This window comes from Oncorhynchus mykiss, chromosome 29, assembly GCF_057628025.1.
Source record: "Oncorhynchus mykiss isolate SJ-2025 chromosome 29, ASM5762802v1, whole genome shotgun sequence".
Taxonomy (NCBI): Eukaryota; Metazoa; Chordata; class Actinopteri; order Salmoniformes; family Salmonidae; genus Oncorhynchus; species Oncorhynchus mykiss.
Genome location: NC_143050.1, coordinates 47,067,358 through 47,090,369, shown reverse-complemented (window position 1 = coordinate 47,090,369; position 23,012 = coordinate 47,067,358).

The window sequence follows — 23,012 nt, the reverse complement described above, 5'->3', positions numbered from 1 at the left end:
CGCACTCCCTAAGCAGCAAGACCCTAAGCAGCAAGAGCCTTTCGGTGGATGCTGCAGTGTACCCAAATGGCATCGGGAGCAACTGCTTGCACGTGCAGTACCACTCCACTATGTCTCCCTGTCATGGCTGATGTGCTATCAGTACAGATAACAACATATCTTGACCACCAAAGTCCATTTGATGTCACAAAGCTGCCCAGTACTTTAAATATATCCTCTCCTGTTGTCCTGGTTTCCAGTGGTTTGCAGAAGAGGATGTCTTCCTTAATTGACCCACCACAAACGTAACGGACATACAGTATACCAGGAGCTGTGCCAGGCCTGCCACGTCTGTTGACTCATCCAGTTGTAATGCATAGAATTCACTGGCTTGTATGCAAAGCAGTAATTGTTTCAAAACATTTCCTGCCATGCCACTGATGCGTCGTGAAACAGTGTTGTTTGATAAAGACGTTGTCTGTATAGTTTTATGCATTGTCCCAGCCATATTTAAGCATTGTCTCAGCCATATCCGCGGTAGCAGGAATAATGAAGTCCTCCACAATAGCATGGGGCTTGCCTGTCCTAGCCGCTCAGTAGCTCACCATATAACACGCTTCTGGCCCCGTATTACTAATGGTATATGCTGCTTTTATACATGTCTTACTACTCGAAAGTCGTTTTAATTCTCACTCAATAAACTCCTGTGGCTTTTTTTCAAATGGGCATGTTATGTTTCTAAATGTCTGCGCAAGAGTGAAGGATTCATCGAGTTGTGAGATAGTACTTTTGCACATACAACACACTGTGGCTGAGGAAAGGCACTCCTCCCAATATAAGTGAACCCCAAATCAATGTAGTTCTCATCATATTTGCACCTCATTGATGGTCCAACGTCCCTGTCTGTTGTTCATTGCATTCCCAGGTAAGGGGGCAGTAGCTCTTCGGCTGCATCAGATTCACAACTGTCAGTGTCCATGCTAGCTGGCCTAACAACAAATGTAGAATTACTGATGCTAGCATTGGATGTGCTCGTGGAAGCAGAACAACTTGTCGTGGACAGGTGCAGGTGTAGTACTGCTGATAGTAGCAGTACTTCCAGTAGAGCTGGTATGTGTCTCTATGGATGTGCTTGTGGAAGCAGAACAACTTGTCGTGGACAGGTGCAGGTGTAGTACTGCTGATAGTAGCAGTACTTCCAGTAGAGCTGGTATGTGTCTCTATGGATGTGCTCGTGGAAGCAGAACAACTTGTCGTGGACAGGTGCAGGTGTAGTACTGCTGATAGTAGCAGTACTACCAGTAGAGTTGGTATGTGTCTCTATGGATGTGCTCGTGGAAGCAGAACAACTTGTCGTGGACAGGTGCAGGTGTAGTACTGCTGACAGTAGCAGTACTACCAGTAGAGCTGGTATGTGTCTCTATGGATGTGCTCGTGGAAGCAGAACAACTTGTCGTGGACAGGTGCAGGTGTAGTACTGCTGATAGTAGCAGTACTACCAGTAGAGCTGGTATGTGTCTCTGGACGCGGGCCTTTCTTTTTTTTAACCATTAATTTTAGAGCAAACGGAATGAGCAGCAGCTACGTTTGGCTCTATAAGGACCGTTAGTGGAATTCCTGTGAGAGAGTAACGGTTAATGTTCATTATTTGACTAAGCTACCTGTATTTGACATTGTGTTGTTTTTTCACTGAACACCAGATGTAATTTTACTTTTGGCAGTGAAACAAGGCTTCTCAGGTGAGAATCACATTTCTCTTTGGCTTAGCCCCGACGGCATTGCGCGTACCCCAGTACCCCAGTTTGGGAATACCTGTAATAGCTGATGATACAGTATGTTCTCACTGATGTGCTCATGTGTTGCCAGCCCTTAGCCTGCCAGTCAAATCTGTGTGTCAATAGGCCCAATGTGAGTAGAGAAGGAAACGTCCCTCCAAAACCTGACATGATAAGATACTTCAGTCCAGGGTAATATCATATCACATGCCACTGCCAGCAACCTAATAAAGAAAGACACAATGAGTGCTGAATGCTGAGTCAGTCTTCTAGCTGTCCACATTGAGCAGGGCTAGCCTAGCCGTGTTTAGCATCTGCTGCTTCCCGGAGCTCCTGCCGCTTGACCTTGCTGTGCTTATGCCTCAGACAAGAGGTGGATGAAATTGCTTTTTTCTCTCCCTTGGCAGCTGTTCAGAGAAGTACTACTGGCCAATTGAAAAAAGTGATTAAGTGGCAGCTTTAAACTGGCCCGCAAACTGATCACTGTTGAAATGTTGCAACATTGCGGGAAGTAAAGAGGAGAGGATGTAGACTTGGAGCCAACGTGGGCCCGAGCATTACTCAGCTGCAATATTAAAGGCCCTAGGGTTTTTCTCTATCAGCCAGAAGTTGATCAACATCAGAGTTTTTTGGCGAGAAGGCAGAGCACATAATGAATAAGTGCTCCAGGGCAGAACTAAAGATCTGACTCTGCATGCTTTTGGAAAGTTACATTGTTGGCACAGTCAGCGTTTATACCTGTATCCATAGTGATGCTGCAGTATTTATCTGGACACCACAACTCATAAAACGTGTTGTGAAATCAAACGTTTGCATGTTCAGACTTACCTGTGGTAATGAAGCCGTTAACAACAGCTTACAATAAAGGCCCTTTTATCTTGGATTGGTAGGGGATGTGCCATATAAAGTGGTGTCTATTACCACCAAGCAGCAAAGTCAGGCTAGAAACTGTAAAAGCTGTCCACTATTTATAAACAAAACACAAGGTGAAGAGCTCTTTCCCTCAGAGCAACCATAGCCTCGAAGTCATAGCCTTTTAATATGTGGCTTTATGAGGAGTGGACAAAGCCACTTAGAGGTCATTAACCCTAACCCTAACACACATCATTTCCACTCTGGTTCTGATGAGGGAGACCTCAATGCCACCAATTCAGTTACAAAGCCCCCATGACCACAACACATCCATTCTCACATACTACCCCTTCAGTTAGTTGTCATGACATTTTTAAGGTTAAAACATTGTATATGAATGGTCTTATCATGGAGGACTGTCATGTTACCAATGGTGCTGGTTTTTCCCAAGTTATTGAAGGCTTCGCATGTGTAGGAGCCAGCATGTGTAATGGTGGCTTTCCTGAAGTGGAGCTTGGAGACTTTCCCTCTGTAGGAGACAGAAACATAGGGAATGAAACATTTTTCAATGAGCATGACCAGAGCCTTCCATCTACATACAGCACATAGAGGGACAGGAGCAAGCCAATTCTATTATGTGCTCTTTTAAAATAACTCAGATGATATGAAATCAGTTGACATTTGAAAACATTCCTAGGTTTAATTTGTTAATACTGGAGTGGCAGGGTAGCCTAGTGGTTAGAGTGTTGGACTAGTAAATAAATGTAGGCTATTTTTTCAGTCGATTCTGGAAATGGTTTATCTAAGTTTAAATTATATTATTTGATTATCTAAACAATATTTAACGTAAACATTGTTTTGTTATGTCGGCTACAGGCTTTCAGTTGGTAAGAAAAGGCTAATTAGAAGGTTATTTTTCAAAGCGATTTGAGTTGTCACTAGGTATGTTGCCACATGTGTAATGAAAACTGACAATATAAGATACTGTCACGCCCTGACCATAGTAAGCTGTTTATTCTCTATGTTGGTTGGGGCGTGATAGTCACTAGGGTGGGTCATCTACGTTTTTTGTATGTCTATGTTGGCCTGATATGGTTTCCAATCAGAGACAGCTGTTAATAGTTGTCAGATTGCGGATCATATTTTAGGTAGCCATGTCCTCGTTTGTGGGATCTTGTCTACATTGAGTTGCCTGAGTGCACACCAGTAGCTTCACGTTTCGTTTATGCTTTATTGTTTTGGTGAGTTTCAGTTTATAAAAAATATATGGAACTCTATTCACGCTGCGCCTTGGTCTCACTCATACGACAATCGTGACAGAAGATCCCACCAAAAATGGACCAATCAGCATGTACAGGAGGAGTGGACTTGGGAGGAGATCCTGGATGGAAAAGGACCCTGGACGCAGGCCGGGGAGTATCGCCGTCCATGTACCAGATCTCCTGTGCGCCTCTTCAGCCTGGTATGTCCTGTGCCGGTTCCTCGCACTCGCCATGAGGAGCGTGTAGTCAGTCCGCTGCCAAAGAAACCCCAAGATACTTTTTTGGGGGGGTCACATGGAGCTGGCGGTTGAGCAGCGGAGAGTGCCAGAGCCTGTGTAGGAGTCGGAGGAGGAATTCGATGAAAGATTCCGGAGAGAGGTGGTAGCGATGAGAATGCTGCAGCACACTCGTCCTGAAGTGCGTGTCCCGTGTCCGGTACGTCCTGTGCCAGCTCCCCGCACTCTCCCTGAAGAGCCAGAGACCGTCAGGGAGGCGATGGAGAAGTTGGGAGAGAGAGAGAGGAGAGAGATGATGTGCAAGTATATTCTGCTAACATTCGACCAGAGGATCCAGTTAGCAGTCTGGTGAAACCTGTACCGGCTCCACACATCTGGACTCTAGTGCGCCTCCCCAGTCCGGTACGTCCTGTGCCTTCTCCCAGCACTCGCCCGGAGGTGCGTGTCACCAGTCCGGTGCCACCTGTACCGGCTCCACACACTAGGCCTCCAGTGCGCATTCACAGTACAGAGCTTCGGGCGACGGTTCCCAGTCCAGAGCTTCTGGCGACGGTTCCCAGTCCAGAGCTTCCGGTGACGGATCCCAGTCCGGAACCTCCTGCAACGGATCCCAGTCCGGAACCTCCTGCGACGGTCCACGGCCCGGAACCTCCTGCCACGGTCCACGGTCCGGAACCTCCTGCCACGGTCCACGGTCCGGAACCTCCTGCCACGGTCCACGGTCCGGAACCTCCAGCGAGGGTCAACGGTCCGGAGCTTCCAGGAAAGGCGGCCAGTCCAGCTCCAGGGCAGGAGCCTTCCTCTGCACTGGTGGCCAGTCCAGGAACGGTGTCCAGTCCAGCCCCAGGGCAGGAGCCTTCCTCTGCGCTGGTGGCCAGTCCAGGCACGGTGTCCAGTCCAGCTCCAAGGCTGGAGCCTTCCTCTGCTCCGGTGCCCAGTCCAGCTCCAGGGCAGGAGCCTTCCTCTGCGCTGGTGGCCAGACCAGGCACGGTGTCCAGTCCAGCTACAGGGCCGGAGCCTTCCTCTGCTCTGGTGCCCAGTCCAGCTCCATGGCAGGAGCCTTCCTCTGCGCCGGTTCCCAGTCCAGGCACGGCGGCCAGCCCAGCTCCATGGCCGGAGCCTTCTTCTGCGCCGATGCCCAGTCCAGGCACGGTATCCACCCAGCTCCAGGGCCAGAGCCCCCCTCTGCGCCGGTGCCCAGTCCAGGCACAGCGTTCAACCCGGCGCATTGATCAGATCCGGGTCTTGGGGGGGGGCTACGACCCGCACCGGAGCCGCCACCGACACTAGTCACCCCCCCCCCCCCCCCTCCCCCATTTGGTTTCAGGTTTTGCGGCCAGAGTCCGCACCTTTGGGGGGTGGGGGGGGGGGGGGTACTGTCACGCCCTGACCATAGAGAGCCCTTGTTTCTCTATGGTGTAGTAGGTTAGGGCGTGACTAGGGGGTAATCTAGTCTATAATTTCTATGTTGTGTTCGGTTCCCAATTAGAGGCAGCTGGTAATCGTTGTCTCTAATTAGGGATCATATTTAAGTAGCTATTTTTCCCACCTGTGTTTGTGGGATATTGTTTTGTGTTTGTGCATGTGCACCACGTAGTCACGTTTAGTTGTTTGTTTATTTTGTTTTGTTTCTCTTTGTATTAAATATGTGGAACTCAACATCCGCTGCGCTTTGGTCCCGTTCTTACGACAACCGTGACAGCAAGTCATTACTCTATTCTTTAGAACCGCATTGTGTCAATTGCATTAATTTGTTTTCTAAAGTATGTCATTTTGAGACGATTTGAAAATAGGACGCTGCCCCTTTAAGACAAACGTTCCAAAACAGATATCAGCATGGCTATACTAGGCTAGTCAAGACACATTTTGTAGCTTTCTTTTTGCAGACTTTCAACAGTAGCCAGTGTATTGCTAGTATGTTCACTATTGAAGGTTTTCTTTAGTATTTCATTTTGTACAACCTGAATTCAACATGAATTAAATATATTTTTTCTCACCCATCTACACACTAACCCATAATGACAAAGTGAAAATGTTTGGCATTTTTGCAAATGTATTGAAAATTAAATACAGAAATCTCATTTAGGACTGTATTCGGTTCCACTTTAAATGACATGCAGCTTATAAAGGCTTCATGAACACTACATGAATGTGTTCTAAATAGCCATATGTCATGCTTTATAAAGAGTTCATAAATGTGGCATAACTGTGTGAAATAACCACCTGTGTCAAATGACATGCAGTTAATTCTGAAAAGTATTCAGACACCTTGACTTCTTCCACATTTTGTTGTGTTACAGCCTTACTCTAAATTTGATTAAATTGTTTTTCCCCCCTCATCAACCTACACACAATTGCCCAAAATGTCAAAGCAAAAACAGGTTTATTTTTCGAAACTGAAATCACATTTACATAAGTATTCATACCCTTGACTCAGTACTTTGTTGACGCACCTTTGGCTGTGATTACAGCCTCGAGTCTTCTTGTGTATGATGCTACAAGCTTGGCACACCTGTATTTTGGGAGTTTCTCACATTATTCTCTGCAGATCCTCTCAAGCTATGTAAGGTTTGAAGGGGAGCGTCACTGCACAGCTATTTTCAGGTCTCCCCAGAGATTTTCGATTGGGTTCAAGTCCTGACTCTGGCTAGGCCACTGAAGGACATTCGAGGCTTGTCCCAAAGTCACTCCTGCATTGCCTTGGTTGTGTGCTTAGGATCGTTGTCCTGTTGGAAGGTGAACCTTCGGCCCAGTCTGTGGTCCCTGAGCGCTCTGGAGCAGGATCTCTCTGTACTTTGCCCCGTTCAGCTCTACCTCATTCCTGACGAGTCTCCCTCATTCCTAACGAGTCTCCCTCATTCCTGCTGCTGAAATACATCCCCACAGCATGATGGTGCCACCACCATGCTTCACCGTAGGGATGGTGTCAGGTTTCCTCCAGACGTGATGCTTGGCATTCAGGCCAAAGAGTTCAATCTTGGTTTCATCAGAATCTTGTTGATCATTTCTTGACAACCATTTTCAGGTCTTGCCATAGATTTTCAAGCAGATATCAATCAAAACTGTAACTCTAACTCGGCCACTCCCGTGTAGATTTGGCCTTGTGTTTTAGGTCATTGTTGTGCTGTAAGGTGAATTCATCTCCCAGTGTCTGGTGGAAAGCAGATGGAGCCAGGTTTTCCTCTAGAATTTTGCCTGTGCTTAGCCTCATTACGTTTCTTTTCTATCCTGAAAAACTCCCAGACCTTAACGATTACAAGCATACTCATAAAATGATACAGCCACCACTATGCTTGAAAATATGAAGAGTGGTACTCAGTAATGTTTTGTATTGGATTTGCCCCAAACATAACATTACCACAAGTGGACTCCAATCAAGTTGTCGAAACATCTCAAGGATGATCAATGGAAACAGGATGCACCTCAGCTCAATTTCGAGTCTCATAGCAAATGGTCTGAATACTCATGTAAATAAGGTATTTGTTTTTTATTGGTAATACATTTTTTTTTGTAAAATATATTTATTGCCATTTTATTTTATTTTTTTACAATTTAATCTTGATACTACCCATCCCGGATCCAGGAGCGTAATCATAGCCTCAAACTAATTAGCATAACCAGCGGACATAAATCTTCCTAGAAAATCTTCCTATTCATGAAAATCACAAATGAAATATATTGAGACACAGCTTAGCCTTTTGTTAATCACACTGTCATCTCAGATTTTCAAAATATGCTTTACAGCCAACGCTAGACAAGGCTCTGCTACCAGCAGGCAACATTTTCACGAAAATAAGAAAAGCAATCAAATTAAATAATTTACCTTTGAAGAACTTCGGATGTTTTCACTCAGGAGACTCCCAGTTAGATAGCAAATGTTCCTTTTTTCCAAAAATATAATTTTTGTAGGCGAAATAGCTCCCGTTTGTTCGTCACGTTTGGCTGAGAAATCAACCGGAAAATGCGGTCACAGCTTTTTCCAAATTAGCTCCATAATATCGACAGAAACATGGCAAACGTTGTTTAGAATCAATCCTCAAGGTGTTTTTCACATATCTATTCGATAATATATCCGTCGGGACAGTTGGTTTCTCATAAGAAGCGATTGGAAAAATGGCTACGTTACGCTAGATTTTCTGCAGGAGCCATCATGTGACCATTTGCTCAATGTGGTCCCTTACGGCTATTCTTCAACATAAATGCGTAAAAAGACGTCACAATGCTGTAGACACCTTGGGGAATACGTAGAAAACGTAAGCTTATTCGTAGCTCATTCACAGCCATATAAGGAGTCATTGGCATGAAGCGGTTTCAAAAAATGCAGCACTTCCTGATTGGATTTTTATCTGGGTTTCGCCTGTGACATCAGTTCTGTTGCACTCACAGACAATATCTTTGCAATTTTGGAAACGTCAGAGTGTTTTCTATCCAAAGCTGTCAATTATATGCATAGTCGAGCATCTTTTTGTGACAAAATATCTTGTTTAAAACGGAAACGTTTTTTATCCAAAAATGAAAATACTGCCCCTAGAGTCGCAACATTCATCAAAATTTAACATTTAACATTCATCAAAATATGACACAGATAATGCCCCATTATTCCTTCCACCTACACAAGACACCATGCTACATGGGAGCACATCGTGCAAAACGCTTCCCCCCCAACACATGAACACCCCCTCCCTCCCCTCTACCGGAATTAGCTTCACTGATTAACAGCAAAAAAAGAAAGATATTTTTTCAATGCTAGAAAATAAATGATTCAACGCAAAAACAAATAATATAATAATATATTAATGAAGAAAGTAGTAATGAGGCAGCTACGGTGACATCTCTAGAAAGTCCCCCCAGACATCAGTAAATTCAAAGGGTTTATTTAACTTGTTATGGCTGCAATCCCAATACTGGGATCGATATGACAACTACCAGTGAAAATAGAGGGCGCCACAGAAATCTCATAATTATAATTCCTAAAACATACATATATCATTTTAAAGGTAATCTTGTTGTTAATCCCACCAAAGTGTCCGATTTCAAATAGGCTTTTCAGCGAAAGCACTACAAACAATTATGTTAGGTCTCCACCAAACCACAATAAGAACAGCCATTTTCCAGCCATTTTCTAAATATAGCATTCACAAAAAACAGAAATAAAGATAAAATGAATCACTAACCTTGAATTATCTTCATCAGATGACACTCATAGGACTTCATGTTACACAATGCATGCATGTTTTGTTTGATAAAGTTCATATTTATATTTTAAAAAATCTGAGTTTACATTGGTTTATTAGATTCACTTGTTCCAAAAAACATCAAGTGATTTTGCATAGCCACATCGTTTCAACAGAAATACTCATCATGAATGTAGATGATAATACAAGTTATACAGATGGAATTATAGATATACCTCTCCTTAATGCAACCGCTGTGACAGATTTCAAAAAAAGTTTACGTAAAAAGCAACACATGCAATAATCTGAGACGGCGCTCAGAACAGAAGCCAAATTAGCCGCCATGTTGGAGTCAACAGAAACCTGAAAATACATGATAAATGTTTCCTTACCTTTGATGAAATTCATCAGAATGCAGTTCTAGGAATCACAGGTCCCCAATAAATGCTTGATTTGTTCAATAATGTCCGTTATTTATGTCCAATTAGCTACTTTGGTTAGCGCGTTTGGTAAACAATTCCAAAGTCACAAAGCGCGTCCACTATAACGTGACGAAATGTCCAAAAGTTCCGTAACATTCAGTAGAAACATGTCAAACAATGTACTGAATCAATCTTTAGAATGTTGTTTATATATATCTTGAATAACGTTCCAACCGGAGTTTTAGAATGACTTCAGATGAGCGATGACTGTTGACATCTAGTGGAAGGCGTAGGAAGTGAAAACTCATCCATATCTTGCTGTAATATCAATGAGAGCTTGGTTGAAATTCTGCCACCCCCAGAAAGAAAAAAAACAGGAAGTGGAATTGTTCATGTTATTGCCTGCTATATGAGTTCTGTTATACTCACAGACATAATTCAAACAGTTTTAGAAACTTCAGAGTGTTTTCTATCCAATACTAATAATACTATGCATATATTAGCAACCGAGACTGAGAAGCTGGCCGTTTACAATGGGCACCTTTTCATCCAAGCTACTCAATACTGCCCCTTCAGCCATAAAAAGTTAAGTAAATTGTACATTATTTTTTCAGATGGAATATAGGAAGATAGTTCTTTTAGCCACATCTGCTTGCTTGGCGGAGTATCACTCTTCCATATAATAGCTGTGCATATATTGGCTGCAATGATTGCCAATTTAATGAATCTGGTTTTGCTACAAATATTAACTGGTAGAACAGAATCATCTCAAAGAAGGATCTAGTGGTACCGTCATATTAGTGACCTGTGATAAACTCTGAATAATGTCTTTCCAATAATTGCTTAGTTCAGGGCAGGACAAAAACATATGCATAAGTGTGCCCACTCCCGTTTTACACCTTGGGCAAAAAAATATATATTTAGAATTGATCTTGTACAGTCTCTCTGGTGTAAAGTAGACCCTATGTAAAATATTGAATCACATTAACTTGTGCCTTGTGTTAAATGAAAGACCCTGAGCATCTAAAAAGAACTTTCCCCATTTCTCATCTTCAAAAATGAGACCATGGTCATCACGCCACTTCATGCAAGCTTTCTGTCACTCCCTGACCTTAGTATTCTTTGTTTTCTTTATTGTTTTGGTTAGGTCAGGGTGTGACATGGGTGATTTGTGTGTTTTTTTTGTCTCATCTAGGGTGTTTGTACTGTCTAGGGTTTTTTGTATATTTATGTGTTGTTTCCATCTAGGTGTTTATGTAGGTCTATGTTTGCCTAGATTGGTTTTCAATTAGAGGCAGGTGTTTATCGTTGTCTCTGATTAGGAACCATATTTAGGCAGCCATATTCTTTGGATATTTTGTGGGTGATTGTTTCCTGTGTCAGTGTTTGTGCCACACGGGACTGTTTCGTTTCTATTTCACTTTGTTATTTTGTACTTGTGTCATGTTCATTAGTTTCTATTAAAACATGGACACTTACCACGCTGCGTATTGGTCCGATCCTTGCTACACCTACCTCTTCAGACAAAGAGGAGGAAATCTGTTACACTTTCAGAGGTTCATCATTCCCCAATGAGCTTGAGACCTTTTTTGTAATACATTTGCAACAATTTCTAACCCTGTTTTTTGCTTTGTCATTATGGGGTATTGTGTGATACTTGATGAGGGGGAAAAAATGTAATCCATTTTAGAATAAGGTTGTAAAGTAACAAAATGTGGAAAAAGTCAAGGGATCTGAATACTTTTCGAATGCACTGTATAAGCAAACAATAAAAGCTCTTAACTTTTGTACATGACATTCCTCTAAAACAGGCTATAGGCTACATGTGCACCACCAAGTCAGAACAGTAGGCTGTAAGTGATAAGTGGGGGGAAAGGGACCAAAGTAAGTGATGAGGGGGGAAAGGGACCAAATTATTAGGGTGAGGCACATGGGCTACTAACAGCTTAGTACACAACATACACTTAGTATTACTTTCTTAGCTACAGTAAACATATCTCCCTGGCATATTACATAATTTATGCAGCAGCATACAATACATTTTTGGACTCACTTTGTTGTGCTCACTTGAACAGGAAAGTGGCGCGGCGGTCGTTCTTGTGGGTGAATTTTGTCATCCAACTTTGTCATAAAAGTCTGGTATTCTTTGGATTTATGGTGCTTTCAAGACAACTGGGAACTCTGGAAAATAAAGTCATGACGTCAGTGATTTTTCAGGTCGGAGCTCTAGAAAGAGGCCTGAGCTCCCGACTTGGAATTCCATGTTGGATTACCATTCAACTGGATTGACAGCCTGGTATTCAACCTTTTCTGGTCCATGGTGTTGCATGTGAATGTTTATCCTTTTAAGCTTGGACAAAAGACCCTTAACCTCTCTGGGATATTCTGGATGGTAGCGTCCCACCTCAACAACACCCAGTGAAAGTGCAGGGCGCCAAATTCAAAACAACAGAAATCCCAAAAATAAAATTACTCAAACATACAAGTATTTCAAACCATTTTAAAGATAAACTTGTTGTAAATCCAGCCACAGTGTCCGATTTCAAAAAGTCTTTACGTTGAAAGTACACCAAACGATTATGTTAGGTCAGTACCTAGTCACAGAAAAACACAGCCATTTTTCCAGCCAAAGAGAGGAGTCACAAAAAGCACAAATAGAGATAAAATTAATCACTAACCTTTGATGATCTTCATCAGATGACACTCATAGGACTTCATGTTACACAATACATGTATGTTTTGTTCGATAAAGTTCATATTTATATCAAAAATCTCAGTTTACATTGGCGCGTTACGTTCAATAGTTCCAAAACATCCTTTGATTTTACAGAGAGCCTCATCAATTTACAGAAATACTCATAATAAACATTGCTAAAAGATTCAAGTGTTGTGCATAGATTTTTAGATCCACTTCTTCTTAATGCAACCGCTGCGTCAGATTTAAAAAAAGCTTTACGGAAAAAGCACACCATGCAATAATCTGAGTACAGCGCTCAGACAACAAAACAAGCCATACAGATATCTGACATGTTGTTGAGTCAACAAAGTCATAAATAGCATTATAAATATTCACTTACCTTTGATGATCTTCATCAGAATTCACTCCCAGGAATCCCAGTTCCATAAATGTTTGATTTGTTCAATAAAGTCCATAATTTATGTATAAATAGCTCCTTTTTGTTCGCGCATTTAGTACACAATCCAAACTCACGAAGCGTGGGCAAGGTCAGGCGAAATTTCAGACGAAATTTCAGACGAAAAGTCATATTACAGTTCGTAGAAACATGTCAAACAAAGTATAGAATCAATCTTTAGGATGTTTTTATCATAAGTCTTCAATGTTTCAACCGGAGAATTCCTTTGTCTGTAGAAATGCGATGGAACGCAGCTACCTCTCACGTGAGAGCGCGTGATCAGCTCATGTCACTCTGGTAGACCTCTGACTCGTTCAGCTCCCATTCCTCCCTCCTTCACAGTAGAAGCATCAAACAAGGTTCTAAATAATGTTGACATCTAGTGGAAGCCGTAGGAAGTGCAATATGACCCCATAGACACTGTATATTCGATAGGCAATGATTTGAAAAACTACAAACCTCAGATATCCCACTTCCTGGTTGGATTTTTTCTCAGGTTTTTGCCTGCTATATGAGTTATGTTATACACAGACATCATTCAAACAGTTTTAGAAACTTCAGAGTGGTTTCTATCCAAATCTACTAAAAATGTGCATATATTAGCAACTGGGCCTGAGTAGCAGGCAGTTTACTCTAGGCACCTTATTCATCCTAGCTACTCAATACTGCCCCCCAGTCCCAAATAAGTTAAACCACACCCTCTCCACTGACTAGAAGGCTAGTGAATTGCTTTGCAACAATTGCAGTTAGCCACTGATTCCTTCCAAACAACTTATTGTTGAATTTGCGATTTCTAACTTGTATTATGTTGATGGCCGATGAGCACCGATACGTTTTATCTATAAGTTCTCTTCATCTGACAAGGATTGAAAAGGATTTGCCAGTAGATTGTTGACTTCATTCATGAAGATGACTGCTTGCTAGCTAAGATTTTGAAAGTATGATGTTGACATGATCAGTCCAATCAAAGCTATGGTAGATATAACGTGTTTTGACGTCATTTTATCTGTGGCCAATGACCTTGAGCCTTCTTGGATGGGTAATTCTAATGTAAATCTGTCAGCACCTAAGGGGCTTGAATTTTTTTTAAGGTCTCCCTGGAGATTTGGCAGTGACGTAGTGTCCCCCATGAGTGGCAGAACACTGAGCAAATCGCGGCGCAATTAGAGAAAATTACCAACCCTTACGCTCTGTATTTTGCGCAGGCTGCCGCACCACCACAGAAAGCACTGCAATACCTGCATTTTTGGAGCTGCCGAACTGAAGAAAGCTAAAAAGAGACCATTTTTGTATGCGGGTTTATTAACTCGAATATACTTTTTTTTATTAATTGTTTGCAAACTGATATGTGACACGTATTAATGCAAAACAGGAAACAAAAAAAGTGTTTTGGTGAGACCAGAGGGAGGGCTGACATGCTGACTTTTGCCCCTGGCTGAAAACCTGATAAGGCTTTGGCAGGAGAGTCGAGTGAGGGAGGCATCCGGGGGGGAAGAAAGAGTGCGTTTCCTCCAGGGGTGAAAGTAACGTGGTCCGGTACGGCGACCCAGCAAAATAAATAGAGGGAGTACGCCGTACCTGTAAAACATGAGCCTATCACAATAACTAAAACAAAGCCTACAGTTTTCTTGACAATTAGATCACTTTTTATCATTACTGCATGGTAATGATAAATGGACTTGAAAACGAGATGTGGTTCAAGAAAAACACTGATATTTTGCCATGGCAGAGATGAGTGGCCGACACCGAAACGAGCGCAGACAGCAGTGGAAGAATATATTCTAGCCTAATGACAATCAAAAATGTCATTACATTTTTTTTGTGTTTTGTGTAACAGATGTCTCTTTCCATTCACCACTGTTTGGAGGCTGGAAATATGTTGTCAGTGGATGAACGTATGCAGGTAGCCTCGCAAAGGAGCCCTTTGATTGTTTGACAATCAGACGAAAACATCACGACTGGTTGTGTTTATGCCACAATTAAATGAAATATATTTTAAAAGTTAAATGACAAATCTTTACGACTAAACCCACAGAGATCTTATTGAATTAATAGGGATTCTATGTGTAATTATTTGATTAGGTCCATAAAAATGTTTGGTGCAAGCACATGCACATATAGGAGGTTGAGTACCGGGAACAAATTAATTATACTTTCACCCCTGGTCTCCTCCATTTTCTCATTTGGTCATGCAGTGAGATGCTGCACAGATAATAGGGTTTGCCTTAACACAGCCCTGCCTTTCCACTGCTGCAAAATTTTGGAGAGGGGAAGCAGTAGCAACTGTTGAATCCGAAGAGAGAGCCATGTGCCTTGCACACTATCCTCCTCAGCCTCCGGGGCTGTGCCTTAGGTTAGCCGACGCTTCTTACCACTCTTAGGAGGGATAGAAGGGGGTAGATCCTTGCTGCGGCTATAGTGCAAGACTGCTTCCCTACAGGTTTGGCCTGGTTCAGGAGCCTGAGTCTTAGGGGACTGAGCTCACCGGGGGCTTGTTGCCCCCTCCCAACTGTGAGGCTGTGGCTAGATGCAGGAACAAACGGGCTGCCATGGGGCCCGGGCCTGCGGGGCAGGCAGAAGTTAACGGCTTCTACTTCATTTTTGCGCATGTCACACTTCCACCGCATGGCAGTGACAATGGGAGCAAACAACTTCTTGGATGTCACAGGGGCCTCCAGAAGGTCCACTTTCTCTTTGTCTGTTAAGCTGGATAAGCTCAGCCAGAGTGCCCTTCCTCCCACCACTGATAGGCTCATGGTAACACCACAGCCTTGGATGGCACTACCGGAGGAGTGGAGGCTCAGGTCTCTTACCAAGCGTCTGGAGCCTCCGAGTCCAGTTGCTTCCCCACCTCCTCCAGTAACCAGTAAATCAGCCTGATAAGCCAACAATTAAAGAGGTCAGGTTGAGGGCTCTATTTGCTGAGTGAGGCTTTGAACCTTTATCATAAAAATGGAAGCAGTTAAGCATTCTACCTTTCAATGGAGTTGAGCGCTGGTGTTGTTAGTGACATGGTGCGAGGGGCTGAGGTGGTGAGCCAGTGCCAAACCCAAATTCCATAATATTGTGCATGTCCAGGTTTGGGGTACCCTTAGAAAACATCTGGGGAGCAGTTCCTTTAACAGGTTTGTGTGGGACTGTAGTCTTTTCCCGTCATACAGGTCACTTGACTGGCTCTGATCCCCTACAGAAGACAGCCACTCGACATCAAGTCTGGTAGTGGCCCGCTTACAGACATGAAGGAGCCAGAACTCCACTGCTCTCAGCGCAGTCAGGTCTGCGGACCTGAGAGGATGGGAGAATGGGGTCGTCTGTCAGATTGATCCCATCGTCATCCCCAACTTCGCCTGACGACAGTGAGGGAAGGGACTCGAGGCCATCCATGACCTCACTCCAACTCGGCTCGTTCGTGGTGAGCTGATCCTCCGCAAGGGGGGCTAGCGAGATTTTGGCAAATTTTGGCCTCTTCAGACCTGTTCTAGTACGTAGTGTTCACAAAACCCGGGGTCCTCGAGCGCCTCCTGGACATGTTCCCTACCCAAGTAATTAATAGAGAGTAGGAATCTTTCCCCGCTATCATGGAGCTGCAAGCACAAGAACGTGGATGTTCGAGTGCTGGGCTAGGTTTGTCCTAGGATGGGATAGCAGTGGACATTGCGAGGTACACAGCTTACTAAGGGGAATGAGCAATGCCTGTTGTAAGAACAGCACACAGATGGCGTAAGCTAGCTAGTTAGAAGCCCTGCGGCTGGTGGCTAGCAAAAGAGAAGCTAGTGTAAACGGCTCATCAAGCTAGCTAGTTAAGAGACCTGCGGCTAACAGCTATCAATATTAAGCACATTCTAAAGCTATAGCCACGAGTCTAGTGTGGTGTTAGCTAGCTAGCAGCTACCTTGTGGTGAAGGTGTGCCATGGCTAGTTCAGTGCTGGCTGAAGGAAACTAAGTGAACGAGTTAGTTTTCAGAGAAAATGCACAAGCGACCAACGGTGCCGTGAAGGCAGAGGGTTAGGGTTAGGGTTAGGGTTACTTGTACTTGTTTATTGTTTTCTCCATGTGTAACTCTGTGTTGTTGTCTGTTCACACTGCTATGCTTTATCTTGGCCAGATCGCAGATGTGAATGAGAACTTGTTCTCAACTAGCCTACCTGGTTAAATAAAGGTGAAATAAAACATAAAGAATAACACAAAGGGTGAACATAGGTTAATAAATCTTCTTAGGGATAGGCAACAGTACAGTTGTAAATCACGCAGTGCATGTGTCAAAATTGCAGATTTTAGAGAAACAACAAATGTCGGTACATATGTGTCTTATATCGGCTGAAAGCTTACATTCTTGTTAATATAACTGCACTGTCCAATTTACAGTAGCTATTACTGCATAAAATGCCATGCTATTGTTTGAGGAGAGATCCTAACAACAAAACACTTTTTTCACCGAGATAGGTTTGATAAATTCACCTCTGAAGGTGAAATGTGTACTTACATTCTGAAATCTTGCTCTGATTTATCATCCTAAGGGTCCCAGAGATAACATGAAGTGTTGTTTTGTTAGATAAAATCATTTTTCATATCCTAAAAAGGTCCATATAGCATGCATGATCGATTTTGTATTTCCACTCATTCAATTTGCAAAGAAAGGAATCTGTGAAAATCTAACCCTAAACGTTGTTTCAAGCAGTCAAATCACGTTTTTATGTATTCCTCCGAGATCCTAGAACGTATCTAGACTTCACTATATCATTAGGGGTTTAGTATATCCTATAGGACACCAAATTTGGTCAGAGAGTGACGCCTTCATGGCACGCCGATGACGCGGGCCGTCTTCACTTGATCGACTGTAACTTTGTCAAATAAGCTAAATCAAAGTCCAAGTATACAGATTTGACGAAATTCTTGCAGAAAAATGTAATGTGAATGTAAATGTCTCCGTCACGATTTGCACAAATGTATCTGGGTGGCTTCACACTAAATGTCATGTAGTTTGCTCATACTTCAAGTTGTCCTTCTGAAGCTTTGCACATACACTGCTGCCATCTTGTGGACACCATCGGAATTACAACCTGAGTGATGGCTAGATGAGGGACCTTTCTGTTGCATTTCAAAGATGGTGGTTGAAAAAAAGGGGGGGAAATGTCTTTGTATTTTCTTCTACCAGATCTATTGTGTTATATTCTCCTACACTCAATTCACATTTCCACAAATTCAGTGTTTCCTTTTAAATGGTACCACGAATATGCATATCCTTGCTTCAGGGCCTGAGCTACAGGCAGTTAGATTTGGGTAATTTTAGGTGAAAATTGAAAAAAAAGCGGGCTATCCTTTAAAGATATTATCAAACGCATGAATAACTTCTAAAGTTGTTTCTCTTCAAATGGATATTGAATACAAGTTATTCATTTGTTTGATAAGATTAAAGATTCTCCCAGGGGACCCTATTAAAATTCTGTGGGGTCCCAGTTTGGGAACCACTGTACTAATAACCTCTCTCCCTGCTTGCTTCAACACTTCCGGTTTCTGTGTATCTCATTTGTCTCCATCATTACAGCCCACTGTCGGTCTCACTACTCTCTGTAAAGAACAAATCTTTTTTTATGAGAACTTAAAGTAGTCCATCTTTTGTTCATAGCTAGCTTAATTTCAGTCAACTGCTCCTGCTGAGGTCAGGCTCTGTTCAACGTTAGCTTCTAGCTTCATACTTCTAGCTGGCTAGACATTTTACCAATTTTACACTCATTCATTCTGAGAGTCTGGGTTTTTTTGTTTGGGGAGGGATGTCTTGACACAGCAGGAGGGATTAAAAAGAATTGCCACTGTCAGCAGCGTTTCTCTGCCACTTGCCACTGTAGGTCTGGGCTGAGATACACTACCGGTCAAACGTTTTAGAACACCTACTCACTCAAGGGTTTTTTCTTTATTTTTTACTTTTTTCTAAATTGTAGAATAATAATGAAGACATCAAAACTATGAAATAACATATATGGAGTCATGTAGTAACCAAAAAAAGTGTTGAACAAATCAAAATATATTTTATATTTTTTTATTTTGGGAATTATTACGTGTTACATCAGTTTGCAAACAATATAAAAAAAAATATCATTGAGTTAATAAAGCAGCATACAAACATGGTCTCTTTTTTTTGCTTTCTTAAGGCAGCCCAAAATGCAGATGCTGTCAATCCAGCATGATTTCTGCCACGCTCAAAACAACTTAACTCGGAAATGGAAAAATCTGTTGAAGACAATTGGGGAAAAAACGATCTCCAACTGGAAAAAATACATTTTGAACCGTCATCCAACTCGGAATTGTAACTAGGGCCTCTTTCTAGAGTTACGACCTGAAGATCACCATCATCATGATTCGACCTGGTCTTTTTCAGAGTTCCAAGTTGTCTTGAAAGCACCATAAATCTAGAGAATACCAGACTTTGATGACAAAATTTTCCCACGAAGGATGCGCCACCTTCCTGTTCAGGGTGAGTACTGCACAACAAGGTGAGTTAAAATGTAATGTACACTGCTGCGTAAATTATATAATATGCCAGGCAGATATGTACACTTAGTATTACTTTCTTACTTACAGTATATAGTGTGTAGTAAACTGTTAGTAGCCCATGTGCCTCACCCTAATTTGTTCTATTTTCCTCTCTTAATTTTGCCTACTGTTCTGACTTGGTGGTGCACATGTAGCCTATAACCTGTTTTAGATAAATGTAATCATTGAATATTGTAAGAGCTTTCATTGTCTGCTTATAACCCCTTTATTTATCCTATGGTTCTGACTTGGTGTACAGGGAGAACACTAAGAATGGCCCATATTCTGTCGCTGTACATTTCAAAAGTGCTGAACAAATAGTTATACTGACTACGTTCGTCCTAGCTCGCTCATTAATGTCATAATCGAAATTACTGATTGCCTCGTATCCACTTGTCGTCCCCTTATGTCATAGTTTGTACATCTCAATTGTCAGTATAATATCAGATATGTTTCATTAAAAGGCAGTAAATGAGGCTGAATGACCTGTTTCACTGCCAGACAAGGCTCCGCTGATAGTCAGGTGTAGCAGTTGTAAAGTTGTAAGGACCGAAGCTGGAGATGAAAAGCAGGTACGGGGAGTCAACATATAATCAGGAACAAACAGGTAACAAGACAGGCACAGCGTCGGCACACGGGTAAACAAGGACATATGGCAGGGAACAGAGTGGGGAACCAGAAATACAGTTGAAGTCAGAAGTTTACATACACCTACATACATTGAAACTCAGTTTTTCTCAATTCCTGACATTTAGTAACTAGTAAAAATTCCCTGTCTTGGGTCAGTTAGGATCACCACTTTATTTTTAAGAACGTGAAATGTCAGAGTAATAGTAGGGAGAATGATTTTTTTCAGCTTTTATTTCTTTCATCACATTCCCAGTAGGTCAGAAGTTTACATACATTCAATTAGTATTTGGTAGCCTTCCACAAGCTTCCCAGAATAAGTTGGGTGAATTTTGGCAAGGTTTGTAGGCCTCCTTGCTCGCACACACTTTTTCAGTTTTGCCCACAAATGTTCTATAGGATTGAGGTCAGGGCTTTGTGATGGCCCCTCCAGTATCTTGACTTTGTTGTCCGTAAGCCATTTTGCCATAACTTTGGAAGTATGCTTGGGGTCATTGTCCATTTGGAAGACCCATTTGCGACCAAGCTTTAATTTCCTGACTGATGTCTTGAGATGTTGCTTCAATATATCCACATAATTTTCCTCCCTCATGATTCCATCTATTTTGTGAAGTGCACCAGTCCCTCCTGCAGCAAAGCACCCCCATAACATGATGCTGCCACCCCAGTGCTTCACGGTTGGGAAAGTGTTCTTCGGCTTGCATGCCTCCCACTTTTCCCTCCAAACATAACAATGGATATTATGGGCAAAAAGTTATATTTTTGCTTCATCAGATCAGAGGACATTTCTCCAAAAGTACAATCTTTGTCCCCATGTGCAGTTGCAAACCGTAGTCTGCCTTTTTTCATGGCGGTATATATACTTTTGTACCTGTTTCCTCCAGCATCTTCACACAGTCCTTTGCTGTTGTTCTGGGATTGATTTGCACTTTTCGCACCACAGTACGTTCATCTCTAGGAGACAGAATGCGTCTCCTTCCTGAGAGGTATGAGGGCTGCGCGGTCCCATGGTGTTTATAGTAGCGTACTATTGTTTGTACAGATGAACGTGCTACCTTCAGGCATTTGGAAATCGATTCCAAGGATGAACCAGACTTGTGGAGGTCGACTTGTGGAGGTCTTGGCTGATTTCTTTTGATTTTCCCATGATGTCACGCAAAGAGGCACTTAGTTTGAAGGTAGGCCTTCAAATACATCCACAGGTACACCTCCAATTCACTCAAATGATGTCAATTATCCTATCAGAAGCTTCCAAAGCCATGACATTTTCTAGAATTGTCCAAGCTGTTTTAAGGCACAGTCAACTTAGTCTATGTAAACTTCTGACCCACTGGAATTGTGATACAGTGAAATAATCTGTCTGTAAACAATTGTTGGAAAAATGACTTGTGTCATGCACAAAGTAGATGTCCTAACTGACTTGCGAAAACTATAGTTTGTTAACAAGAAATTTGTGGAGTGGTTGAAAAACAAGATTGAATGACTCCAACCTAAGTGTATGTAAACTTCCAAATTCAACTGCATTGGTGCATTAGGATATGTAGGTAATAGGGTGCCGTTTGAGAAGCAGCCATATTGTTCCATGGGTTTTATCTATCTCTTCTCTGCCACAGATCAGTCATGTTTTGGTTGTCGAGGACACAAAGGACCTATTTTACAACCACAACGCTGGGCTGTAATCTGTCCAGGTCGAGCAGAGAGGAGGCTATAGAGGTTTTCTGAGTTAATTTGGAAAAGGAAATGAAAGACAATGTATAAGCCGTTTGTGTTTGATATCTATAATAATTGTTGTGGTATACAGTAGAAGGAGACTTGTGTAGCAGAGATTCAGCAGCCTATATGGAGGAAAACTTGGTTTTGTTCACGTCGTTGTTGCTCATAGATGGGCAACACTGCCATCTAGAGTGCAACACCAGTTTATACAAGAGCTGAGATGAACCTACATGAGATGAAGCCAGGAACACTTCTATCTTTCAAGACAGACTCAAACAACCCATCGTCAGGCTATCAAAAATGACATGGGTCAAAGTGCCATGACCTGATTTTACAGACAGTGAAGAGAAATGCAAAACAACAATACATCATGTTGAGAGACATCTTTTCTACGGCCTTCTCTGATATAAGCATGATCAATTATCAACACTCAGGGTGGGGACAGACAGCAAATCTCAAATGGAGCGCAGTTCACAATGCATGTACCATCTCATCAGCTGGTCATTTTGGGGGGGGGGGGGAAATGTACATTTGCTGCAGAATAGCCTATATTACAGTAAAATTAGGACTACTATATATGAAAGCACATAGGTGGAAGGAAGAGTGGACCAAAGTGCAGTGTGGAAAGTGTTCATTATATTTATTTTTAAGACACACTCAAACAAAAATAACAACGGCACAGACACTAAACAGAAAATAACACCCCACAAAACCCAAACGGAAAATCACAACTTATATATGATCCCCAATCAGAGACAACGATAGACAGCTGCCTCTGGTTGGGAACCACACTCGGCAAAACAACAAAGAAATAGAAAGCATAGATTTTCCCACCCAAGTCACAACCTGACCTAACGAAAAATAGAGAATAAATGAGGATCTCTAAGGTCAGGGCATGACATCTCCACCTGGCTATCGGGGTTCACCTGTTTTTGTTGTGTGTGTGCATATATATATACAGTGGGGCAAAAAAGTATTTAGTCAGCCACCAATTGTGCAAGTTCTCCCACTTAAAAAGAGGGAGGATTTGTAGGATTTTTAATGAATTTATTTGCAAATTATGGTGGAAAATAAGTATTTGGTCACTTACAAACAAGCAAGATTTCTGACTCTCACAGACCTGTAACTTCTTCTTTAAGAGGCTCTTCTGTCCTCCACTCGTTACCTGTATTAATGGCACCCTTTTGAACTTGTTATCAGTATAAAAGACACCTGTCCACAACCTCAAACAGTCACACTCCAAACTCCACTATGGCCAAGACCAAAGAGCTGTCAAAGGACACCAGAAACAATTGTAGACCTGCAC